The sequence below is a fragment of the Herpailurus yagouaroundi genome, unplaced genomic scaffold, assembly GCF_014898765.1.
Source record: "Herpailurus yagouaroundi ecotype Mexico unplaced genomic scaffold, PumYag 197, whole genome shotgun sequence".
Classification (NCBI taxonomy): Eukaryota; Metazoa; Chordata; class Mammalia; order Carnivora; family Felidae; genus Herpailurus; species Herpailurus yagouaroundi.
In genome coordinates, this window is record NW_024412428.1 from 23633256 (window position 1) to 23657864 (window position 24609).

The 24609-nt window shown below is 39.1% G+C and overlaps 1 long non-coding RNA gene across 1 annotated transcript; it reads left to right on the plus strand.

Moving 5' to 3' along the window:
* Positions 1-23410, plus strand: LOC121012684 (uncharacterized). Its single transcript, XR_005782227.1, has 3 exons — positions 1-11; positions 4916-4918; positions 23222-23410. It is a non-coding gene; the product is annotated as an uncharacterized LOC121012684 (long non-coding RNA).
* Positions 23411-24609: the final 1199 nt, after the last annotated feature.

Genomic DNA, 24609 nt, shown 5'->3' on the forward strand with positions numbered 1-24609 from the left:
ACGTGTACTCTGTTGCTTTAGGATGAAATCTTCTCAATGAATCTGTTAAATCCTTCTGGTCCACTGTGTCACTTAGACTCATTGTTTCCTTGTTTATTTTCTGCTTAGATTATCTGTCCATTGCTTTAAGTGGGGGTGAAGTCCCCTACTATTATGGTATTATCAATGAGTTTCTTTGCATTTGTAATTGGTTTATATATTTCAATGCTTTCAGGTTGGGGGCATACGTATTTACAATTGTTAGATCTTCTTGGTGGATAGATCTCTTAATTATGATACAATGACCTTATTCATCTGTTACAGTCTTTATTTTAAAATCTAGTATGTTTGATCTAAGTATGGCTACTCCAGCTTTGATGGCAATTAGCATGGTAGATAGCTCTCCATCCCCTTTCCATTTGTGAGTGTCTTTACATATAAAATTAGTCTCCTGTCAGCAGCATATAAAAGGGGCTTGTTTTCTTTTCCATTCTGATACCTTAGGTCTTTTGATTGGAATGTTTAGTTTATTGACTTCTAGAGTGAGTTCTAAAAGATGAATTTAGTGCCACTTTGTTGCCTGTAGAGTTGGAGTTTTTGGTTATGTTCTCCGGTCCTTTCTAGTCTTTGTTGCTTTTGTCTTTTTTTTCTTTTCTCCAAAGAGTCCCATTTAAAATTCCTTGCAGGGCTGACTGAATGGCCACAAACTGCTTTAGTTTTTGTGTGTCCAGGAAACTCAATCTCATTCTATTTTGAATGACAGCCTTGCTGGATCAAGCACTCTCATTTGCACATTTTTCAGATTCAGTACTATGAATATATCCTGCCCCTCCTTCCTGGCCTGCCAATTCTCTGTGGATATGTCTGCTGCAAACATGATCTGTCTTCCCTAAAGAGGTTAAGGACTTTTTTGCCCTTGCTTTCATAATTCTTTGTCTGTGTATTTTGTGAATTTGACTATGATATGCCTTGTGCTAGTCTTCTAGGGGATGTGCTTGGAGGCTGCAATTGGACAGAGCTTGGTTTAACAACTCCATTCTCCACTTATTAGCTTACTGGGGTGGATCAGTGTGGCACGCATGCACACGTGCATATGTGGGAGAAGCGGCAATGGCTTCACCCAGCTCCCGAGTCTTTGGCATAGGAACTTTGCACCCTCACCTACCTACGATCAAACACCCCTCCTTTAACTCAGGCCTTTTTCCATTCCCTACCTCTACCCTATCCATGTCCAAGCTGTCTGCCTGCCACATGGTTTTATCCAGAGTTTTATCTCAGATGGGGTTGTCTCTCACAAGTCCATACTTCAAAGACCCTGCAACTTGGACCCCCCACCAACTCTCTGGGGGAGAGTCTTGCTGAGCAATGGCCTGGTGCCATTTTGCCCCAGAAAATGTTCATTAGATCACACAGTGGTAGAGGTTTGGAGATTGTGGCATATCACAACAAACAGCTGGCACCAGGTTTCACCACACTCTGGCATCTTTGTTCCAATAGCAGCAAATGTGGCTCTTCTCTGGGGTCCACTGGAACCTTTTCCTGTGGGTAGGCTGTATGGCCTCTACCAAATGCTATCCCAGCAGGGGAACTGCTTCTCCCCATGTGGCACATGGACCCCTCAGACCCACTGCCTGCCTTTGGGAGTTTGCCCTACTTCTTCACCAGAGTATCCCCAGGCACTGAGCCCTAGAATTTCCAACTCTGCCCTCCACTCTTTATAGAACTCAGGTGGTGTTGAAACCTTCTCTTTTCTTCCCATCAATGGTTTTGCGGAACAGATTTTTTGTTCAGTCCCCTGCAAGAATTTTCAGTCTTTCTCTCCAACTACTTTCAGGGGGAGTGCATTTCTTGCACAATCCTGATGTCCCTCTCTCTCAGCCTTTTGCTCTGTTCTCTCTCCATAGTAACAGCTCCCTACCCTCCACGGCTTTTCTCTCCCCCAGTTCACCTCTCTGTACCACATGCTGGCCAACTTTTGTGGGTCAAGTTACACAGATTGTTACATTAATCTTCAAATCAATTTCCCAGGTGTTCCAAAATGGTTTGGTGCTGATCTAGCTGCATTTCAGGGACAAGACAAGCTCAGGCTCTTCATACAGCTCTGCCATCCTAACTTCTCCTCGTGCCTCCAGCTTGTTCTCTTTCTTGGAGTGCCCAGTTAGAATACTTGAGAGATCTCAACTTAGGTATTTATCACTATAAATTTTTATTCTAGTACTGCTTTTGATGCATCCCAATATTTTGTTACCTTGTGTTTGTCTTACCATATCTTCTATTTTCTCTTTTGATTTCTTCTTTGGTTCATTTGTCGTTCAAGAGTATGATGTTTCATTTCCTCATATTTGTATTTTCTGGTTTTCTTCTGCTATTAGTTTTTAGTTTCACTCCATTGCAGTAGGGAGAAATACTTGGAAGGATTTTAGTCTTCTCACTAGTATTTTGTGACCTAATGTATCAACGATCTTGTAAAATATTTCATTGGTGCAATGTTCTGTGTATGTGTGGACTGTTTGACCTATAACATGATTCATGCCATCTATTTCCTTACTGACCCATCTGGATGCTCTAGCCACTACCTTAAGTGAAATTTTTCATGCTTTAATATGGAGTACATTTGTACTTGTTACAGCTTCCTAGTGAATTGGCTCTTTCAGTGGATTTTGTTCCTTGTTTAAGTTTTTGATTTAATCTACCTTGCTTGCTTTAACTTTGGCCATTACCACTCTTTTCTAGTTACCACTTGCCAAAATATCTTGTTCCATCCTTTCACTTTTAGCCAATACATGTCCTTAAGTCAAAAGTCAGTCTTTTGCAGATAGTGTATATTTACAACTTATTTTTTTTAATCCAAATAATCTTTGTTTGTGGTGTTTAATTCATTTGCATTTAAGCTAATTACTGTTAAGGGAGAATATACTATTATCATTTTGTTATTCTCTTATAGTTCTTGCATCTTCTTTTCCTCTCAAAGTCTGTCTTCTTTTGTGCATTCCTTTTTCTGTAGTGTCACCCTTTGATTCCATTCTCATTTTCTTTTTTGAATCTTCTATAAGTATGTTGTGTTATATGAGCCCTCTGGCAACCAAGATCTATTTTTAAGCTGGTAACTTAATATTAATCACATTGAAAAAAAATTCTAACTCTGCTCATACTGTTACTAATGTCACAAATTGCATTTTTTATATCCTATCCATTAACATTTTTATAGTTTTATCTTCTAGGGTTTTTATCTTTTAAATTCTACATGACCATTAGAAGTGGTTTACATACCAGTATTATAGTGTTCTCTATTTGTCTATTTACTTTTCTTTTTAAATGATATTTATTGTCAAACTGGTTTCTATACAACACCCAGTGCTCATCCCAACAGGTGCCCTCCTCAATGCCCATCCCCCACTTTCCCCTGCCTCCCACCCCCCCCCATCAACCCTCAGTTTATTCTCAGTTTTTAAGAGTCTCTTATGGTTTGCTTCCTTCCCTAACTTTTTTACCCCCTTTCCCCCTTTCCATGGTCTTCTGTTAAGTTTCTCAGGATCCACATAACAGTGAAAACATATGGTATCTATCTTTCTCTGTATGACTTATTTCACTTAGCATAACACTCTCCAGTTCCATCCACATTGCTACAAAAGGTCGTTTTTCATTCTTTCTCATTGCCAAGTAGTATTCCATTGTATATATAAACCACAACTTCTTTATCCATTCAGTTGATGGATACCAGATGGCCAACAGGCACATGAAAAGATGCTCAACATCACTCTTCATCAGGGAAATACAAATCAAAATCACAACGAAATGTATATTTACTTTCAACAGTGAGCTTTATGGTCTCATGTCCAGTCTAGAATCCTCAATTTCAACTTGAGGGACTTCCTTTATAGCCTTTCTTTTAAACCATGTCTCTTCATAATAAAATGCCTCATGTTTAGTTTCTCTGGAAAAGCCTTTATCTCTCCATTTTTAGAAGAATTTTGCTACATATAGTATTCTTGGCTCAAAATGTTTATCAGCACTTCGAATGTAAGATCTCACTGCCTTCTGGCCTGCAAAGTATATACAGGAAAAAAAAATCCACATGTAGTTTTATGGAGTCTCCTTCCTATCAGGCCACTTTTACTTGTAAGATTTTTGGTTTTTGACAACTTGATTGCAAGAGGTTTCAGCATGAACTATGTTTTCATCCTAGTTGAACATCTATGTATGGAATTCTTGAATTTGAACGTGTATCTCCTCCAGATTTGGGCAGTTTTCAGCCATTATTTATTCAAATAATCTTTCTGCCCTCTCCCCCTCCTCCTTCTGGGACTTCTACAATGCATATATCGGTTTACCTAGTGTTCCTCACTCTGCTGTTTGCTTCCCTTTTATTTTTGTTCTTCTTATTGGGTAATTACAAATGACCTATCTTGGACTTTACCAGATCCTTCATCTGATCAAATCTGTTGAATTTCACTGGTGAATTTTTAAATTCAGCTATTTCTGTAGCTCCACGTTATTTTTTCATCTTCTCTTTGCTTATGCTCTTACTTTGTTCATGCATTGTTTTTTTCAAGTTTATTGACCATCTTTAGGTCATCATGAGGTGTTCGGCAATTCATTTTCCTCCCTTTCTTTGGGATTGTTTTCTGGAGACTTGCCTTGTGCCTTTGGCCATATCTCCACCTTTTTTCATATGCCTTATAACTTGTTAGGATTCACACTTTGAAAAAAAAAAAAGAAGAGCCAACTCTCCCAGTCCTTAGTGTCCATCTAAACAGGGGCAAAGATTCACCAATTCACTATTCGGCCTGGCTAAAGATTGTGGGGACCTTTCAAACCTTTTCTGTCAGTATGGTTATTCCCTGCATTTTTACATGTAAATTATGAATTAGAGGGATATTCCAGTTCACCCCCACCCCTCCCCGCAGGAGCTCATTTTCTCTTCCTTCCTCTGGAGTCCGTCTATGCAGCTGCAGTTTCTCTGGAGATCCCCTACCCACCCAGCAGTCTTTTGTTTCTATGGCTCCAAGTTTCTAGAGTATGCCAGGCCCCAACAGTGCTCCAAGTCAGATGAGACCGAAATCAGTCCCTCAGGCAACTGCTTAAAAAGCTGTAATAATAAATGCACGATCTACCCCTTTCTCCCTACTCTCCCACAAAGGAGAGGTCAAATTTCATTAGTTTTTGTTTGCTCTACTTCACATCATCTTCAACAACAAGCTCCATAGTGCTCCTGTTCTCAGTGACATCTAGATAATCCTAAGTATGCCAGGTTCTACCCATGCTCCTAGTTCAATCAGACAAACCAGTCCCCTCATATATCCCCCTAAAATACTGAAATGTCGTATTCACGTGCCAACTCTCTCCCCCCCCACAGAGAAGGTGGAGTTGCAAGTTTTCTCACATTCATTCCATACTGAGTCAGGGGGAGAGACTATAGAAGGTCTTAGTTCAAACCATCACTTTTGTTCTCAGCTGCCCCCAAGCTTTGGCTCTTTCAGGTCAATACTTAGATTCAGGCAACACAAAAACCAGTTCCTCCAGTACCTCCTCAATTTATCTGTATATTTGATGTATAGTCTGGTATTGTGTGTTTCCCTATCCAAGAAGCCAGGGTGTGGGAGTTTTCTCCTGATAACACCACAGAGCTATGGGGACCAGAAGACAAACTGAGTGCCATGAATTCTATAGACCTTGAAGCAGTTGGTTTCATGCTCACCTGGGGTGCAGGTGCCTCTTAACTAATTTCTGGAGGTATCACAAAGGAAATTGGTACAACCGTGTCTCTTTTGTGGAGAAGTGAAGTATGGGGCTTCTACCCTCTTTCTAATGTCACTCCTACATCATGTCCTCCCAGTGGAGCTATGGATGTAACCCTACATGCTCAACTACAATTTCTTCACCTATGAAACGCAAGCCTACACTGTATAATTTCCATGTCCTGTAAAATCCCAACAACCTAAAAATTAAGATCTATGACCTAAGAGAATAAAAACGTAGTCTATAATGAAGGTGGACAAGCCATTACAACACACTGCCAAACCGATTTGTGAGATTTCTAAGTATGACAAACTTAGTAAATATCCTTTAAGTTTCTCCTCAGAATTAAATGTACTTCCCCTTTTTAAGTGCCTTTTCAACTTACATATACAAATCCAAATGTCTATTTTGTAGTTTACAAAGTTAGAAAATGGACTTTTATAGTAAAATAAAAATTCTCACCTGGAATTAGTAATTATAGGATTAGTAATAAAATGATAACAGTAACAGCTATAATGTTGATTAGTAATATCAATGCAACCATGGTGTGTGTATGTGTGTGTGTGTGTGTAAATTGCAAATATTCCATCACAGATGCAAAGTTGTAATTGCATCCATTATCTTTGGTCCAATTTCTACCATGCTCACCATTCTAGCAGCCTCTCAAATAGAAAAGCATGGGTCTCAGGCTTTCTCTGCTGGAAGCTAAGCAATATGAAATGTCAAACAGCTGCACACACTTCATTCCTCTTTTGTCTTTTATTATACACACAGTTTGGCCCCTTTTAAAATAGATTAAATAGGGGCGCCTGGGTGGCGCAGTCGGTTAAGCGTCTGACTTCAGCCAGGTCACGATCTCGCGGTCTGGGAGTTTGAGCCCCGTGTCAGGCTCTGGGCTGATGGCTCGGAGCCTGGAGCCTGTTTCCGATTCTGTGTCTCCCTCTCTCTCTGCCCCTCCCCCGTTCATGCTCTGTCTCTCTCTGTCCCAAAAATAAATAAACGTTGAAAAAAATAAATAAAAAAAAATAGATTAAATAAAGTCTAGCAGTAAATGAATTCTTGTTGACAAATACAATCATAATGCTCAATTGAACAAATTGTTTTTCCTGCCCTCCAACTGTTCTTAAAACAAGAAGCCACAGAAGTTATTTACCAGAAAAAAATATATACATATCAAGCCTATGAGGACAAAGTTTTTTTATGTTATTCACCGATTTCCTTTCTGTTAAAAATAGGTATTTCCTAACATTTGGCAGAATGTGCAGAGTCCTACACAAAAAAATGCCTACAAATTTCAACAAATATAATACTATTTTGGTTTTATAATGTTCATTTATTTTTGAGAGAGTGTGAGCAGAGGAGGGACAGAGAAGACACATACACAGAATCCAAAGCAGGCTCCAGGCTCTGAGCTGTCAGCACAGAGCCCAAAGCAAGGCTCGAACCCACAAACCATGAGATGACTTGAAGTCACTGCTAAACCAACTAAGCCACCCAGGCGCCCCTATAGTAATACTATTTTGGATCAGACCTGAATGGCAAGGAGACTGTTCTTCAAGGTGTAAGGGCAAAGCATTTGAGACAGTAGCAGGTAGGACACACTTGGGAGAATGAGGCTCAAAACACTTTAGGGGAAAAAATCAGAGTGGCTCAAGAGGCATCACATGTAGGGGAGAATGATAAAATTGAGATTGCAGATACAGATAGGAAGCAGGTCAGCCAGACATAACCTCTGTAAAGGAGTACCAATTTTATTCCATGAGGGTAGCAAGACATTTTAGAATTTTAAGGACAGTGACATCACCTGGCTGACATCAAAATTATCACTCCAGCTCTTATGTGGAGAACAGCTTGTGGGTACTAGATATAGAGTGGGGGTAGAAGTTGCTAGACTGCGATAGGCCTTCAGACAAAAGGTGGTGGCTGCTTAGAAGACGGTAGCAGTGGGAGCTGGGGCACAGAGCAGGTTAAGGATAGATTTTCAAAAACGCTGCTGATAGAGGTTTGTTGATCAATTAGAGGAGATGGGGGGAAGAGAAAACAAGAATGAATTGTATGCTTTGGGCTTTGGTGGAGGAATTACATGTGCTAATAGAAGGTGGTTATCTGGAACAGTGGACCAAACATTAAAAATTAACTTTTGTGATGATTACTTTAGAATTCTGCCCTTAGGTTTTTAAAAAATGACTGCCAAGTTTAGAAACATCTGGGTTAACTCAACTGTGTTAGAAAAAAGTTTTGTGGGGCGCCTGGGTGGCTCAGTCGGTTAAGAGTCTGACTTCTGCTCAGGTCATGATCTTGCAGTTCCTGGGTTTGAGCCCTGTGTCAGTCAGGCTCTGTGCTGACAGTTCGGAGCCTGGAGCCTGCTTCAGATTCTGTCTGCCCCTCCCCTACTCACACCCTCTCTCTCTCTCTCTCAAAAATAAACATTTAAAAAAAAGAGGAAAGCTTTGCGTACTTAATAGAACCCTAGAGAACAAGTAACAATTCCTATTGTGTATCTTCAGACTGCTTATGTGCAATGCACATTATAACTCAACAACATAAGGCCTTCGCAACCATTTTATAAAGTTCATAACATTCTTATTAAATACCTCAAGACTTAAACAGTCCCCTATGAAATAGCTTAAATTATTACAGTGACTATCAGCATGTATATGGCTTTTTGAACATGCGGGCTCACTTCCTGGGAAAAATTTCTCAAGACAGAATTTTAGAGTGAACACTGATTAATATTCAGCCAGTACACATTGTATAGCAATATTAGCTTCTAAGCTATTACAGTATATTCATATTGGGAAATAGCCACTGCCCAGCACCTCCTGAATACCTCCTTTCCTCCTCAACAGGCCTTCCCTTGCAACCACCCTGCCATCTCCAAGATCCTAAATCAAGAAGATTAACACCTGGCTGCATAAAAGGGTTGTGACCAGGGCCCTGATTGGTCACCGGCCACCCATTGTCAAATGTTAAATATTTTCATTCCCTGGAGTCAGAGACTTTCGCATCTATCATGACATTTGTATAAAATTAGTTCCATTTTAACAAGTTAAATTTAACTTGTCCTACTGTGTTGATATTGGTGCTATAACATTCAAGGAAGAGTGGCCATTTCATCCAATTTGCCATCTTTTAATCATTGTAGCTTTTTTGGAACCTAAAAATGCCTCATGAGGAGCAGCTGGCTGGTTCAGACGGTAGAGCATTTGACCCGATCTTGGGGTCATGAGTTTAAGCCCTACACTGGGTGTATAGAATACTTAAAAAAAATAGCAATACACTTTAAAAATGCCTCAGCAAGTTGCCACAGATACTCCCCAGCCCCATCCCACCTCTCACCCACACTTCACATAGGTGCTCTTCGAGCTACCCTGAGATATTGCAAAATTGTGGGATCTCTTTACCACTGCACTCCTCCCCTTTACTTCAGTAAATATTGGGCTCTGCAGATGGCCTTTCTTTCCTCTTCTGTGTAGGAATAAGGTCTATAAATATTTTTTGATTTGTTGACGGTACATAGTCTGTATTTTTTACTGTTGTCCTAAGGACATTAGGGCTTTGGAAGATCACAAAAATAGTACCTTCAGGGCTGCTAAGGGATCAGACAATTCTGAACTCAATGAATAAACTATTTTTCTCCTTCTGAAATAAATACTTGAGGGTGCCTGATCTTGACAAAAGAACAAATATTCTATTCAGTGAATAATGCATGTAAGCAATTTATGCCAAACTTATTTTTCTAAAAATGTTGTTCAGCCAAAGCAATCAATCAGACAAGGATTATTGCACAGTATGATAGTCACCACCCAGGTAGCTATTACAGGTAGTTTTGTGGTCCTTCCCACAGCTCATTTCCCTTTCTCTTAGCTGTACCAGTTGGTTTTGAGAATCACTCAAAGCAAGGCGAGTGTAACACATAATTCCATCAGTAAGAGACCAGATGGACCCAGTTTAGAGTAACTGGGAATTTTATCCTCAGAGAAGATACATGGAGAAAGTGTGAAATTCTGACAAGTCTATCATCTGCGAAACTACCACAGTGAAATCCACTAAAGGAACTATCAAAAATTATCCTAGAATACGCTTAAAGCAGATTGCATTTAGGATGAACTTATCAAGACATACATAGAGTTTGGTAAGTGCTTTATAGATTTTGGATACTAACCCTTTATCTAATATGCCATTTGCAAATGTCTTCTCCCGTTTCACCAGTTGCCTTTTAGTTTTGTTGATGGTTTCCTTTGCTGCACAGAGGCTTTTTATCTTGATGAGGTCCCAATAGTTCATTTTTCCTTTTATTTCCCTTGCCTCTGGAGACATGTCAAGTAAGAAGGTGATGGGCATTAAGGAGTGCTCTTCTGGGGATGAGCCCTGGATTACTTATGTACGAGATGAATCACTCGGTTCTACTCCTGAAGGCAAGACTACACTTTATGTTAAGTAACTTGAATTTAAACAGTTATCTCACCTGAAATTCCTCCATTATTGAAAAAAAAAAATCCATCCGCCACTGAGTACATATTTATCACTCTATACAAACTACCATGGTAAGCAATCCATGTGGTAAATACAATATGCAACTCAAAGAAACTTTGCCTTCTAGTGGCAAGTAAAGGCAGAGTTGAAAGGTAATGTTAAGTGCCAGATATGTAAACTTACTGTGCTAAGCAAGCTACTTTCCTGTTTGTTGTCACAAATTGGACCATGTGCTAGATGTTAAAGGAACAACTGAGGAAATGGAAAATAGATGAGTATACAATAGAGATCTAGGTAGTGTCATGAATAAAGGAATTGAAACAAATTTTCAGGATAGGGTGTTCTCTCCCTTTGCTACTCGAAAGAGCAGCAACCACACATGTGATTAACCTTTATAGAGAGCTTTGAATGTTCCGATTGGAAGTTTGTACACTTCCTTTGAAGGGAATGTCAAAGCCATAACCAATGAGTGGCTGTCCTCTGAGGTACCTCAAGATTAGACCCAAGTTTTTTTAACAGCCCATCTAGAAGCAAGTTAGCTGAGTTAATACTGCAATGATCCAAGTAACAGCATACCTACAACCATGCTTCTCAGATCAACAGAGATTTAAAAATCAGCTTATCTTTTTACAATTGTCATCAGGCATGCGGGAAAGATAGTAAAAGAATAGGAGAAAGATTTCCTTAACTATCTCAAACTTCCTCTGCACAACCTACTTATCAACATGGGTATGTTCTTAGTAACCGCCAATTTAGGGACCATCACATGAAGCTATACCTCTATTCACAGAAAAGCCCTCTAAAATTTAATCACTTGTAATTTGTAAATACAGATGGTCCTAAAAACATAGACATATAACCATTAGGAGAGGCAATCTGCTATAGGCCTTGAGTGCTCCTTCCCACATGTCCCTGTCGAGTCTGCCAAACTGCAAGGCCCGACTGTCCTGTCATAATTTCTACAGTTAGTCACACAATTAAGGTGAACACAGTTGACTACTATGCGTTTCCCACACACTAGATGGTTCTGTTTGCTGCTTATGAAACTAGCACTACTATACGGATATACTATACGGATGCCCCTATACAGTTGACTACTATACGGATGCCCCTACTCTGATGTGGGGCACTCTGTCAACAGTCAACAGTCTTGTTTTGATCCATTATGTTCTACTGGCTTTTTTTTTTTTTTGGCCTTAGGTTATGATATAGCTATAGGGTTGGGATTCTTCTGCAGCAGCCAACTAGGTGCCAAGACAATGATATTTAGAAAAGAAAAGGCAAGAGCCTCATGGGCCAGGTTCTAAGATATAAGAAAACTCCCAGCGACTAGCGGCAAAGGCTCCCATCCAAGTGATGGGCTGGGGGTGAAGGAAAGCAATGATCTCTCACTGTCCCAGTTGCTAAAAAGAGTTGAGCCAATGAATGGTGAGAAGTAGGATTGAAACAAGCTGTCTAAACAAGTGCCATTGTATTCTTGCTCTGTGGGATAATGCATTAAGAAAGCACCCTGGGCCCCTGTCAACAAAGAAAGCACGGCCATACCTTGTTTTAACACCTACCAGAACCACCCCTGCCGAGCAGTGTATTCCAATACAAACTAATAAGATGTAGACCCACAGTGAGAGAAGGGGAGGGAAATGCAGAACCGCTTTCATCAACAAATTTAGGATCTGTTAGGGACATGGCTAGTGTATTTCTGTGATGAGGGAATTAGAGATGTTATTCTCTTAGGTGAATGGCAGCACCTAGGCCAGCTCGAATCTGACACCACTATTCCAACATATACAGATCATTTGGCTAAAACAATGTCATGTTTCACAAAAGTGCCTCTATGGAACCTGATTCCTCTTTGGAGATCGATGTTGTTCCAAAGGAAAAATTAAGAAGGTGGGAACTGGGTAGCTCCCTTAGAACTAACTATTCCTTCAGTATCTCCATGTTGCCTGACCATGCACCCTGCCCTATTTGACAGCCCTTAACAAAAAGAGGGACTTGGGGTGAGTCTAAGAGTTCTGTCTCCAGAGGCAACTGTCAATCTCATTTCCCAGGGAGGGTACATAGCTCAAAGCCTCTGCCCATTCCTGGTGAACAGAGTACCTCAATCCCCTTTTATCTTCTTCTACCAGTGTTGTCTGGAAACCATCAACAATTACTCCAGCCATGACCACACAGTAGCACTGCAGACCCAACTATACCATGTTTGGGGGCATCTGGGCCTTTTACAGTAAGACAGTGATACTGTTTCATGGAAGAAGGGACTCAACAGTGGGTAAACAGGCATGGCATTCAATGGATATTTCACACCCTTATTATCCTGAGGCTTCTGGCAGAACCAAAAGGTGAGATAAACATTTAACTACTTGACTGAAAAAGATCGCTGTACAGAATACACTGTCATCATTGTGGACCAACACGTAGTGAGACAGCCAAGTCATGAGATGCAGCTGTTCTTTTTGAGGGAACCTGCCTTTGGCAAACTCAGGACAGCAGTGGGGAGTAGAGGACAGATGAACTTTTCTGCAATTCCAACAAAATGATGTTTCTCTTTTTTTCCACTGACTCTTCTATCTGGGAGGTCTGCGAAATTTCATCTTAGTGTGGCAATTAAACAACAGGGTGTGAGTGACTCTCCCCTGTTGCTTGGACTCCATTTCATTTCAGTTATCAACTATGAGAGATCACAGACCACAAGCACATGTAACAGCCGCAAGAATTTTAAACTCTAGACAATCCCTACTCGGCGTGGCCTACTTGGGAAGTGATAGGGGCATCCTAAGTTGCCACCAGTCTACAACTGTACCCTAACCCACTTGACACCTGACCCATCAGGCTGAGCAAAGGGAAGAAGTGGCTAATACTAGAACAAACTATGTAGTTGTGGAGAGAGGAAAAAAAAAAAAAAAAAAAAAAACAACTCTGGCACCTGAGAAGAGCTTAGATCCTGAAAAGTATAGAGAGAGAACTGATTCATGATCTCCTTGTCCCCTAGACCGAGCACCACAGTTTGGAAATACCATCACGTAGCCTGAGTCAAGCAGCAGCTGAACTGGCCATCTGATCCTCTGCTGGCTTTATGGTTCCCTTTATTCTAAGAGAACAGGAAAATTTATATAGGCATGACTGGCCAGCAATTTTTCTGTGCTGGACACCATCGTCAGTGGCTCCCAGTGTCAATCTCCCCTCTCCCATACAGGACAAACATGGACAGTCACAACTTCTTGTTTACTTGATCGTCTACTACCTTGAGTAGTTTAGCATACTCATCTTTATACCCCAAGTCTTTAATACAGTGCTTACCCAGTGCCTCACATACTTTGAATGATTAAATGATGTTTTAACGAATGATAACTTAATAAATCAATCCAAAGAATAGCTATCAAAGGCTGGTGTAAAGCAAGATTAGTCAGGACTCTCTTTTAAGTGACAGAAACCCAAACTGAGTTCCCTCAGGCAAGATTAGTATTTATTAGAAAGTAACAGTCTTAGAAAACTCTCTAGATCCATTGGGATCTAATTAGAAGACAGAACTATGCCAGTAATTTGAACAAGGAAAATATTAATACAAAGGTCAACAAGGTAAAAGGTAGTTAATTATTTAAAAGTTGTAAAAACTTTTAGGTCCAAGGGGGTAGCAACTTCACTAAGTGGCTGCCACCATAAGGCAGAGAAAAACTGAGTAAGGGTCGTGGAGACGCAAAAGAAGGGGTCTACCACAGGATGAGCATTCTGACATTTGAGGAGAAACTGGCTGCTGCAGAAATCTGCTGCCATCAATCAAGGTGAAGAGGCAACAGGTTCCAGGTTACTTGGCAGAACCAGGAAAGCTGGTTGCTGCTGTGGCAAGGGTTGCCAGGACCCACCAGTCCCCTAGCAACTGACAGCAAACTCAAAGCACCCCCCCCCGGGGGGTGGGGGGGTGCTCCTTCTCCCACCTTGCTATCTCCCTACAGCACCACCTACTGGCAGAGCTTAACATCAAGCCAGTTGGTAAAGCAGAAGTTACTTCTACGCAGTCCAGATTCATTATTACACATTAAGACAAAAACCAGTGGATCTGAAAGTAATCACTGATACTTCCCAAACTGGAGCAGGTGATAATAAAAACCAGGCTAGCTCCTAAGACTGGAGATGCTAGGAGACGAGGCTCCCACACTGTAAGCATCTTGCCTGTGCAGCTGTCTAAAAGCTTTCTTCTCTAAAAGATTCCTCCTAATTCCACCATTCAACCTTGGATGAGCTCTTTTATGAATCAGAGATCATGGATATTGTCACCTTTGGAACCATACTTTTCAAATCAAAACTAGAGTTTAAGTGTTGGACATCTTCTCCTTCAACTCCATTATAAAAAAAACTCCAAAGAAACTCCAAATAAGTTTTGAGTCATTCAGTGATTCAATGACCAAGAGGGTGTACAAGCCGGACACTTTATGTGACACATGCTTGTCTCTGGAGAGAGGAAATAAGAGCTGTCATTGCAACTGCCACCAAGAGCACACAGGTGAAATGGCAAACAAGATCTCCCCCAAAAGAAGGAGCAGGGTAAGACAAAAACAGTAAATGTCTACCACAGATACCTCAAAAATATTCTATGCCTCCCTTTTCTCTTCTTCAGGCCATTGTCTCAAACCCTGTGAACAAAGCAGAGAGGCAAAATTCTGCAAATTCAATACCTACACAACCAGCTTGTTCACTGTGCTCGATTCTCCTCTGCTCTCATTCCAGCCATGACTCAAATAGAAGGCCAACGCATGGTGGTGGACACAATGATAGATCACAACGCAGTGAGTCTTATGGCTGGTTGTGTTTCCCCAGTGTAGCTACTTAAATGCAGGAAAAAGGGGATTTGAAAGGCAAGTTATATATATATGAGAAAAAATTGGTTTTAAATTAAAAACTTCCTTACAGAGAACCAATATTTATGACTAATGGGTTTTTAATTCAAGGAAAGGAATATACATTACTATGGTCTTTTACTATTAGTCTATTAAACTTTTATCTGATTAAAAACTTGAAGATTTATGGAGGACTTAAACATCGATTATAACTTTGATTAAATCCTCTCAATTTAAACTGTAATTACAAGTTGAGTATGGTTGATTCCTTTGACTGTATTAAGCATCTAAAACAGCAGACAAGTCATATACAATTAAAAGGATTACAAAATTTACAATACACTAAATCTAGTTATCAAAATGCTGAAACATGTTTAACTGTCTCTTATTCCTACCTTTATTTTGACACCTTGCTAGGGCTCCTATTTTTAGATACTCTTAGGAGTTCTTCATCTTACCGAACACAAAGGAAAAAGATCTTATACCCATCAAGGTTGCAGATTCTGAGTTGCTGGCTAGATGACCCTGGGTTGGAACCTCAGTTGTGACTCAAAGGTCCACAGTGATTCAATCAAGAGACACTAAATATGGTAAGCTGAATCATCTTATATAATAAATGTGTGGGGTTTTTTGACTTGGTGACTGTCTGGAAATGATATATTCCTAAACTTTTGTTTCTCATCTACTATTCTGCCCTTATGATGTATGAACCTAAAACTACTGACATTTTAAGTATATATTTTACCAGTTTTATTTTAATTACTGGAGGCACCTAAAACTTAATCTCTATAAACAGCTTACCTCCTGGGCTATTAGGCTTCAAGATGAGAGATTAGGTTGTTTTACTGGAAGCAACTTATGAAATATCCATTATACTGACCAATAGGTCTGATTACCTTTTGTAGTATTACATGTTACAACCCATTACAGTAGGTTCTTTTATATAAATAACTACAAAAGTGCATCACTACATATCGTTCTTGGTAGAGTTCCTACTTTATACAGGATTTGTCTCCCGCTTACAAAGAAACAAGTCTATGCATGCATATTTGTAATAGAAGCCAATTACCAAATATACTCTACTGTAAAAACCCATTTTTTATTTTATTTTTTTTTTTAATTTTTTTTCAACATTTACTTATTTTTGGGACAGAGAGAGACAGAGCATGAACGGGGGAGGGGCAGAGAGAGAGGGAGACACAGAATTGGAAACAGGCTCCAGGCTCTGAGCCATCAGCCCAGAGCCTGACGCGGGGCTCGAACTCACGGAGCGCGAGATCGTGACCTGGCTGAAGTCGGACGCTTAACCGACTGCGCCACCCAGGCGCCCCAAAACCCATTTTTTAAAAAGTATCCGCATACAAAAGCTTTTTTTATATGACCACCCTCTGCATACTAACTTTTTACTTCATGTGTATTAGGAATTCATAGATTTTATAGCCCCTTATATCTTTGAAAGCATTCTTGCTTTCTGACAACAGAATATTCCAGACCTATCCTGTTTTGTTTTTTTTTCCCTACAGCTGTAAAGCAGCAAATATCAAATACCTTCAAGAAGACCTGGTCTTTTATGTAGAGGACAAAACTAAAGACCAAGCTATATCTGGACACTAAATGTACACTGTAGAAATGAGCCAAAGATATGAATGCAGGATTTTTTTTTAGTGTCTGATCTAGAAAACTGTATGTGTATTTAAAAGTATGGCTTAAAGCTAACTTTTCCAGCTTTCTACCTTTTTGCTCCCTGTTTTTCTTATGCTATTTCATAAGCCACTTTCATACTGGCATTAAGGCCTCTATGGTTCAACAAACAAGTCTCCAAAAAAGTAAAAAGTTTAGGATTCCATATTGCTTATACAGTCAAAGACTATTTTCCTATAAAAAGTTAAAAGTATCTGTTTTTCAAAAAAACAAAAATATATCCCCCAAGGAAAGCCAATTAGCAAATAGAGTAGGATTTATGATTTTGGAAAGGAAAATTACTGTAATAGGGGTCCTAGATAGAGAATTGCCACTTTATTCTTCTTTGAGAAGAATAGAAGGCTAAAGTTGGAGGAGTGAATGGAGAGAGAAGCCAGTATTTTATGAAACTCAGCCAGTTTCATAGGAGTCCATGGATCATACTGCTATATAATCAGTTCTAATTCCAAGAAATTGTTACATACTCCTATACCATAAAAAAATGTTATGAAATCATCCGTGTGTTGAATCTAATTCCATGAATGACTCAACTATCCACTACTTTTGTTATAGATTCTTGAACGTATAATAATAAAGTTTGATTCAGGGAAGATGGTGGCAGTGGCAGCTTAGTTTTTCAATCTCTTTTAATCCCACTATACAAAGCAGATTGAAAGTTAGAAAAGCAGACGACCCATGTTTTCAACAAACTTAAGTGACAAAGTATCTTCATGGACCCCACAATATAGGCAGGTGTGGATAAACTTAATAGCTGTAACATGCATAGCATCCACACCAGAGAAAGACTAAGCAACTAGGCATCCCACAGTCCTAAGAATCCTAAAATAGCCAAGAGGAAGTCACTAGACATTTCAGAGGGCCAGTGTGAGAACAGCAGCTAGAACTTACTGGGTTTTTCATACACTAGTAGTGGGTCAGTGTGATGAACCTTGCAATTGGCTGTGGAGAGACTGGAGCAGTCTGTGCATCATTAACTCTCAAAACCAGCTGCCAAGCTCCCTTGCAATAGAAGTCCCACACTGAGAATAAAGTGCTAGGAGTAACACTTCAAAGAGAAAAAGGAAAAAAGGGTGGCTCACATGTTAGTTGGACATAGGAACAGAGCCAAAAGGTCTCAAAGTAAAGCAGGTATTTTAACGTTACACAGAACAATACAAGACCTACCTTTCGAGTGTCAAGTCAGAAAACTCCCTCTAAACGTTAAGAAAATTTCAGGGGCACCTGGGTGGTTCAGTAAGTTAAGTATCCGACTCTTGGTTTGGGCTTTCATAGTCTCATGGTTTTGTGGGTGCCAGCCCTGTGTACAGCTCCTCCACGCTCAGGGTGTGCAGCCTGCTTCGGATTCTCTGTCTCCTTCTCTCTCTACCCTTCCCCCACTCATGCTGCCTCTGTCTCTCTCAAAATAAATTTAAAAATTTTAAAAATAATAAAAGTTTAAGAAAATGTCATGTAAAACTAAGCAATAGAAAAGAGCAAGAGGTCAACCTCCTTTCATAGTAAGAAAAATTAAGTAATTGCCATCTTCTGTAGAACTGAGGTCATGATTATATACCAGGAAACAGCTTCAGAGGATGTGCCACGTGACTTGGAGGGTACTTGGGTAAAAATCTGTACATTTAAAAGTATTTTATTTATAGAATCATTTGGTCCAGTATTTGGAGTTAGCCACAAAAAGATTAATAGTATCCTCCTCATTTATAACTAGGAAAACTGAGGCTCACAGGAGACCTTCTTGGGATCCCTTTGCTAAACTACCAGAATAAAAGCATTCTATAAAGCCATCTCCAAAAAACCATCTGGAAACTCCAATATTTCAAAATGAGTCAAATATACTTAAAATAAGATTAACATAAATCAGAATTAGAGAAACGAGGTTAACAGAATTCAGAAGAGAAATAGAAATACAAGAGTAATTTTAGAAAAGAACACTCAACTAGAATAAAGTGGGGAAAAGTAGACATCGGAGACATAGAAGGTAAGAGGAAAGGAAATTGTAAACATCTTGAAGAAATTTCAATAGGAATTAGATGCTACTACACACCTATCAGGATGATGAAAGTCCCAAACACTAATGAAACTAAATGCTAGCAAGAATGTAGAGTGGCAGGAAGGACAGCCACTTAGGTGATCGTTCCTCACAACAAAGACTCTCACCCAATCATCCACCCACTGCACTGCTTTAAGTATTTACCCTATTGAGTAAAAAACTTGTATCCACACCAAAACCTGCATAAGCTAGATCTTAGTAATGTTAATAGCAGTCTCATTCATAATTGCCAAAACTTGGAAGCAACCTAGAGGTTAGTAGGTGAATGGCTAGACTACGGTACTCCTAGACAACAGATTATTGAAAACTAAAAAGAAAAAAAAGAAAAAGAAAATGAGCTATCAAGCCATGAAAAGACAAGGAGGAATCTTCAATGCATAATACTAAGTGCAGTAAGGCAATCTGAAAGACTACATGCTGTATGATTTCAACTATATGACATTCTGGAAAAAAAAAAAAACCATAAAGACACTAAAAAGACACTCAACGACCCAACAGAGGTTGGGGTGAGGGAGTGATGAATAGGCAGAAAACCGCATTTTTAGCGCAGTGAAATTATTCTGTATGATACTACAATGGTGGATTCATTTGTCAAAACACATAGGATGTGCAACACTGGAGTAAACCCTAATGTCAATTATGGACTTTGGTTAACAATCATGTATCAATGTAGGTTGCTTAATTTTAACAAATGTAGCCTGATGTAGGCATGCTGATGAATGGAAAGGCTGTGTGTGGGAGTGGCAGGGGCCACCTGGGAACTCTGCTTTCTGCTCAGCTTTGCTGAGAAACGTAAACTATTTTTAAAAACAAAGTATTTTTTTTAAGAAGCAGAAACAAAGATTTGAGACTACGGGACCAATATCAAAAGGTAGGTAGAGAAGATACAACATACATAAATATAAGTGCTTAAAGATAAAAATCAAATTGAGGAAATAGAATACAGTATATGAATTCATACAACTTTTTCCTTAATTAAAAAATTGAAACTGTATACTCAAACTGAATTTTGAAACAAATAGGGTACCTAAATAGAAACTACCAATACCTGGCAAAATTCTAGTGAAATGGGAAAAAAAAAAAAGAGACTAAGGGTGTATTACTTCCAAAGAAATCTTATTTTTATATGATCTTTCAATAAATAGCAGTGTTTTATACCATCAGAAAATATAGTAAGACATTGGAGTTATCAAGGAAAGAAAATGTAAGCCAAGGATTTTTATAACTAGTCAAAATAACTTGTTAATAGGAGGACTAAATCAACCTGGTATCAAAACATAACAACTCAGGTAGTATTTTTTCCCATGATTTTCCTGAGGGATCTACTAGAGAACAAGTTTAATATCCAAATTACTAGAGAAACATTGACCTATGGACAAGAGATGAGCATTAATATGCCCTTACTTGTAGAGCTAGGACACAGTGATGGTTAAAAGTGTGATAATATTACTATACTATAATAAAGAAATTGTGAAGTTTTTTAATGGGAAATACTGAGGAAACATGTGCATAAAGAAATGTTAACCATTTTTTTTTTATTTTTTTTTTCAACGTTTTATTTTATTTTTGGAACAGAGAGAGACAGAGCATGAATGGGGGAGGGGCAGAGAGAGAGGGAGACACAGACTCGGAAACAGGCTCCAGGTTCTGAACCATCAGCCCAGAGCCCAACGTGGGGCTCGAACTCACGGACCGCGAGATCGTGACCTGGCTGAAGTCGGACGCTTAACTGACTGCGCCACCCAGGCGCCCCAGAAATGTTAACCATTTTTACATGGACCATAACAGTAGTCCTGTGTAATTCTTAGAGCCTGCTGTTTAAATGATGCAGAATAAAGTAATAGAATAATTATATGATATTCTAATTCAATCATCCTATCTCCTTGAGAAGCAAAATTCTTGATGTGGGACAAAGATTCAGATTTTAGACACAACTACTGAACAGAAACCTATAGTCATGAAATTTAATGTCTACGTATTTCTCTTCACATAATGTATTTATGCTTTTGGGATTTTTCTTCCTAACCATCCACTCAAATGGCTTAGCAACAACCAGTCCAGTAGCAAGGAAAAGCCCTAGCACGGAGGTTAGGGTCTTGAAAACCATTTCCCCCTAAAAAATACCAGGAACCCCTGGTGAATGGCTGATTATGCTGTATTAGGAACAGGAAACATAGAAAATGAGCCACAACCTGTTATCTTAATGAATGACTGTACCTGAGCAATGTGCACAAATGGCTGCCACCATCAGTCAAGAACGTGTCCTACCCATGGAATAGTGTTGCCAAAAAATTCACACATAATTAAATTTCTATATCCAGTTATCAATCTACATGAAACAAAGAGGACAGAGGAACAGGCTAAAACCACATGTGGGGCATGCAACTAGCATAATCCAGAGCAGGAGAAACTCTACATACACATCAAATATCTGAGTTTCTTCAGCAAAAATCATTTCAAGGGAAAAGATGGAAAGAGGAGAGAGAGAAGAAAAACCTGTACATTATGGAGACCATAAAGGGACTATATTATACTCTACTGTAGAAGCACTATAAAGGAACAAAGACAGGGAGGGAGGGTACCAAAGGGCACCAAAGTTGCACACTTTGGTGGTAACACAAAGAAAAGCAAAAAAGTAATTACTTAAAATTTTTTTTTCAATGTTTATTTATTTTTGGGACAGAGAGAGACAGAGCATGAACGGGGGAGGGGCAGAGAGAGAGGGAGACACAGAATCGGAAACAGGCTCCAGGCTCTGAGCCATCAGCCCAGAGCCCGATGCGGGGCTCGAACTCACGGACCGCGAGATCGTGACCTGGCTGAAGTCGGACGCTTAACCGACTGCGCCACCCAGGCGCCCCAAAAAGTAATTACTTTAAATGTCAGTATAGTGGTTATTTTTTTAGAAGTCTAAGAGATTCTGAGTAGAATAGGGAATTGCAAATATAAAGACTCAAAGACTTCTAAGGTGACTGCAAAAAATTTTATTTCTTCACATGGGTGATTTAGAAATGTATTTGCCTTAATTCACTAAGTTACTTATGTGTTTTATACAATTCTTTCATTTTACAGTGATTTTATCAAATAAAGTTCTTTAAATACTTTATTTCAGACCAGGGTTTTGTTTTTTTATCTGAATTTACAATCATGCTTTTTAAATAACTCCCCTTCCTGGAGTTGCCATTTTATTGAAAACTAAACTTAGTCATATCCATGCTTAGTACACAACCATGCATACAACAGGGGTTCAAGAAGTGGTTACAAAGCAAAGTAAAAAGTGCTTCAATAGCATAAAAGTTCCAGAAGTTTGAGAGCAAACAGGATATCCATGGAAAATAAACCAATTTTCAATTTACACAGAACTAAAGAGATGTGGTGTTTTTCTTAGAACTGGAAATGTTCATTGGACAGATCACAGGCAGAGCAGCCATTGCAGGAACACAGAAATAAACATCATTAGCCTAAGAATGAGCAACAGCCCACAAAACAGCTGCAATAAGGTGTAATTTTTATTTTTGAAATGAAGACTGCCTTTCCACTAGGCACAAAGGTCTATCACACTGGCTTTGATTAAAAGGAAACTAACCTCTGCTAATCAGAAACTTCTTTCCCAAGGCAACACAGACCAAAAAGTTGACCATAAAGAAGTAGGAGTAGAGGTATTTTAAGAGGTCTGTGAATCCACAGGTGAGTAAACAATGCTTATAGGTTCAAAATATCATCCTTATAAAATGTTCTGTAACTGTTCAAATATAAGTAATTCCATTTTTATTTAAAGTAACTTAGATTATTGAAGTCAGTTTCTTTCTCATTTAGATTTTTATGAATGTTTTAATATCTTTATCTTTATTTTGAATATTTCCAAAGCTACAAGGGAGTTGGAAGAATAGCACATGACCTCATATAACTTTCAAGTAGATTCACTAATCCTTAACATTTTTGGGTGTGGGAAATAAGTTTAGGAATTCCCTGAGCACCAATGGGTTAACAAGGCTTAGGATGAAAGCATCCACAATTACGTAATCAGGGCAAAAGCATCCCCAACATAGTACAAGAGCAGCAAGCTTCTTTCACTGGATGGAAGGTCCAGAATAGGTAAACAGGATAACAAGGTTATAGACTTCTGTAGCAGGGTGAAATTGCCCAGAGCAGAGCTAATTAGCAAAAGAAAGGTGCCCTGTGGACCCTGAGGTAGCATGCTCTGTCTTATCCCCCAGGCAAGTTAAGATAAACAGACACAGTACCTCCTGTCAGAAATAACCATCTGCTCAGTGCTAGGATTTTGTTTTGTATTGACCCAAATCCCTAACACCATCTATCTTTGAAACCCCCTTTCTCTCACACAGGAGTTTATGTTCACTGTTTTCACAGTTTCTTTCTGCACACCCATCACGTTTGTAAGCCTTCTGATCCTAATAAAAATGGAACAAGGACCCTTCCTCAGGACTCTTGTCTCCTCCCAGACATTAGCCGCTCTCACATTTAATTCTGCATTTCTCTCTTGCTGGACAAGAGTGAATTCCAGACTCAAAATCTGTAACAATTTGGAATATATTTTCATTCTCTCTTGCTCACTCTTATGTGCTTACCCGTGGTGGGTTTGTTTGTTTTCCTGATCCACTTTTAAGTTAACTTCAGACTTCCCTTCTTTTTTAAATTTATTTACAGAATGTGAGTGTTCAAGTCAGTCAGTTAAGCATCCTGACTCTTGATTTCAGCTCAGGTCATGATCTCAGGGTTCTGAGAAGGTGCCCTCCTTAGTCTCTATGCTGAGCATGAAGCCTGATTAAGATTCTCTCCCTCCCTTTCTCTGTCCCTTCTTGGCTGGTGTGCATCAATGTGCTCTCTAAATAATAAAGGGAGACAGAGACTAAATTCAATAACTCCTAAGTATTACCTAAATTTCGACAATTCCCCCAAATATTCCTAAATATTTATTTTTGTTTCTGAATATGAAATTTGTTTTTCAAGTTTGTTCTCCCCCCCCCCCCCGACCCAGGATCTAAACAGGATTCAAGGAATGAGTTTGCTTCTGTGTTTTTTTTCTTCTTTTTTAATATAGAATTGTCCCTTGGCCTTTTTAATGGCTTTTTTTTAAAGCCAGAGCCAGGACGATCTTATAGAATATCCTACATAATTTGTCTGATTGAAGGTTCATTAATAAATTCAGCCAACTTTTTTTATAAAAACATTAGAGGCAATATTAGGTGTTTATTTCATTTAATCAGGATGTACATGAGGGCCATTGTCCCACTATTAAGGATGCTAAGTTTAATTGCTTAAGATGATCACAGGCATACGTCCCCATTACAAGGTTGAGTTTTCCCTAAGTTATCTAATTCTCAACAAAATATCAGCAAATTTTTTTCCAGTATTACTATATTCCCTAAGCTTTTCATCTCAGTGACTTATTTTGAAACCAGAAGTTTGTACCTCTTAATTCCCTTTATCTATTTAGCCCATCCCATTCCCCTCCAGCCACAACCCCTCTGGAAACCACTTGTTTGTTCTCAGTATTTAAAGGTTTGTTTTTGTTGTTGTCTTTGTCCATTTTTCTAAGTTCCACAAGTGAAATCATGTGGTATTTGTTTTTATCCACCTAAAGCTAATATAATACAGTACATTAATTGTATTTGAAAAGAAGAAAAAAGGAACCAGTTAAAGAAAAATGTATAATATCCATATACTGGCAAGCTGAATTCAATAGTACATTTAAAGAATCCATCATGATCAAGTGGGATGTATCGTGAGGATGTAAATAGGATTCAACATATACAAATCAACAAATGTGATAAATGGAGCACCTGGGTAGCTCAGTCAGTTAAGCGTCCA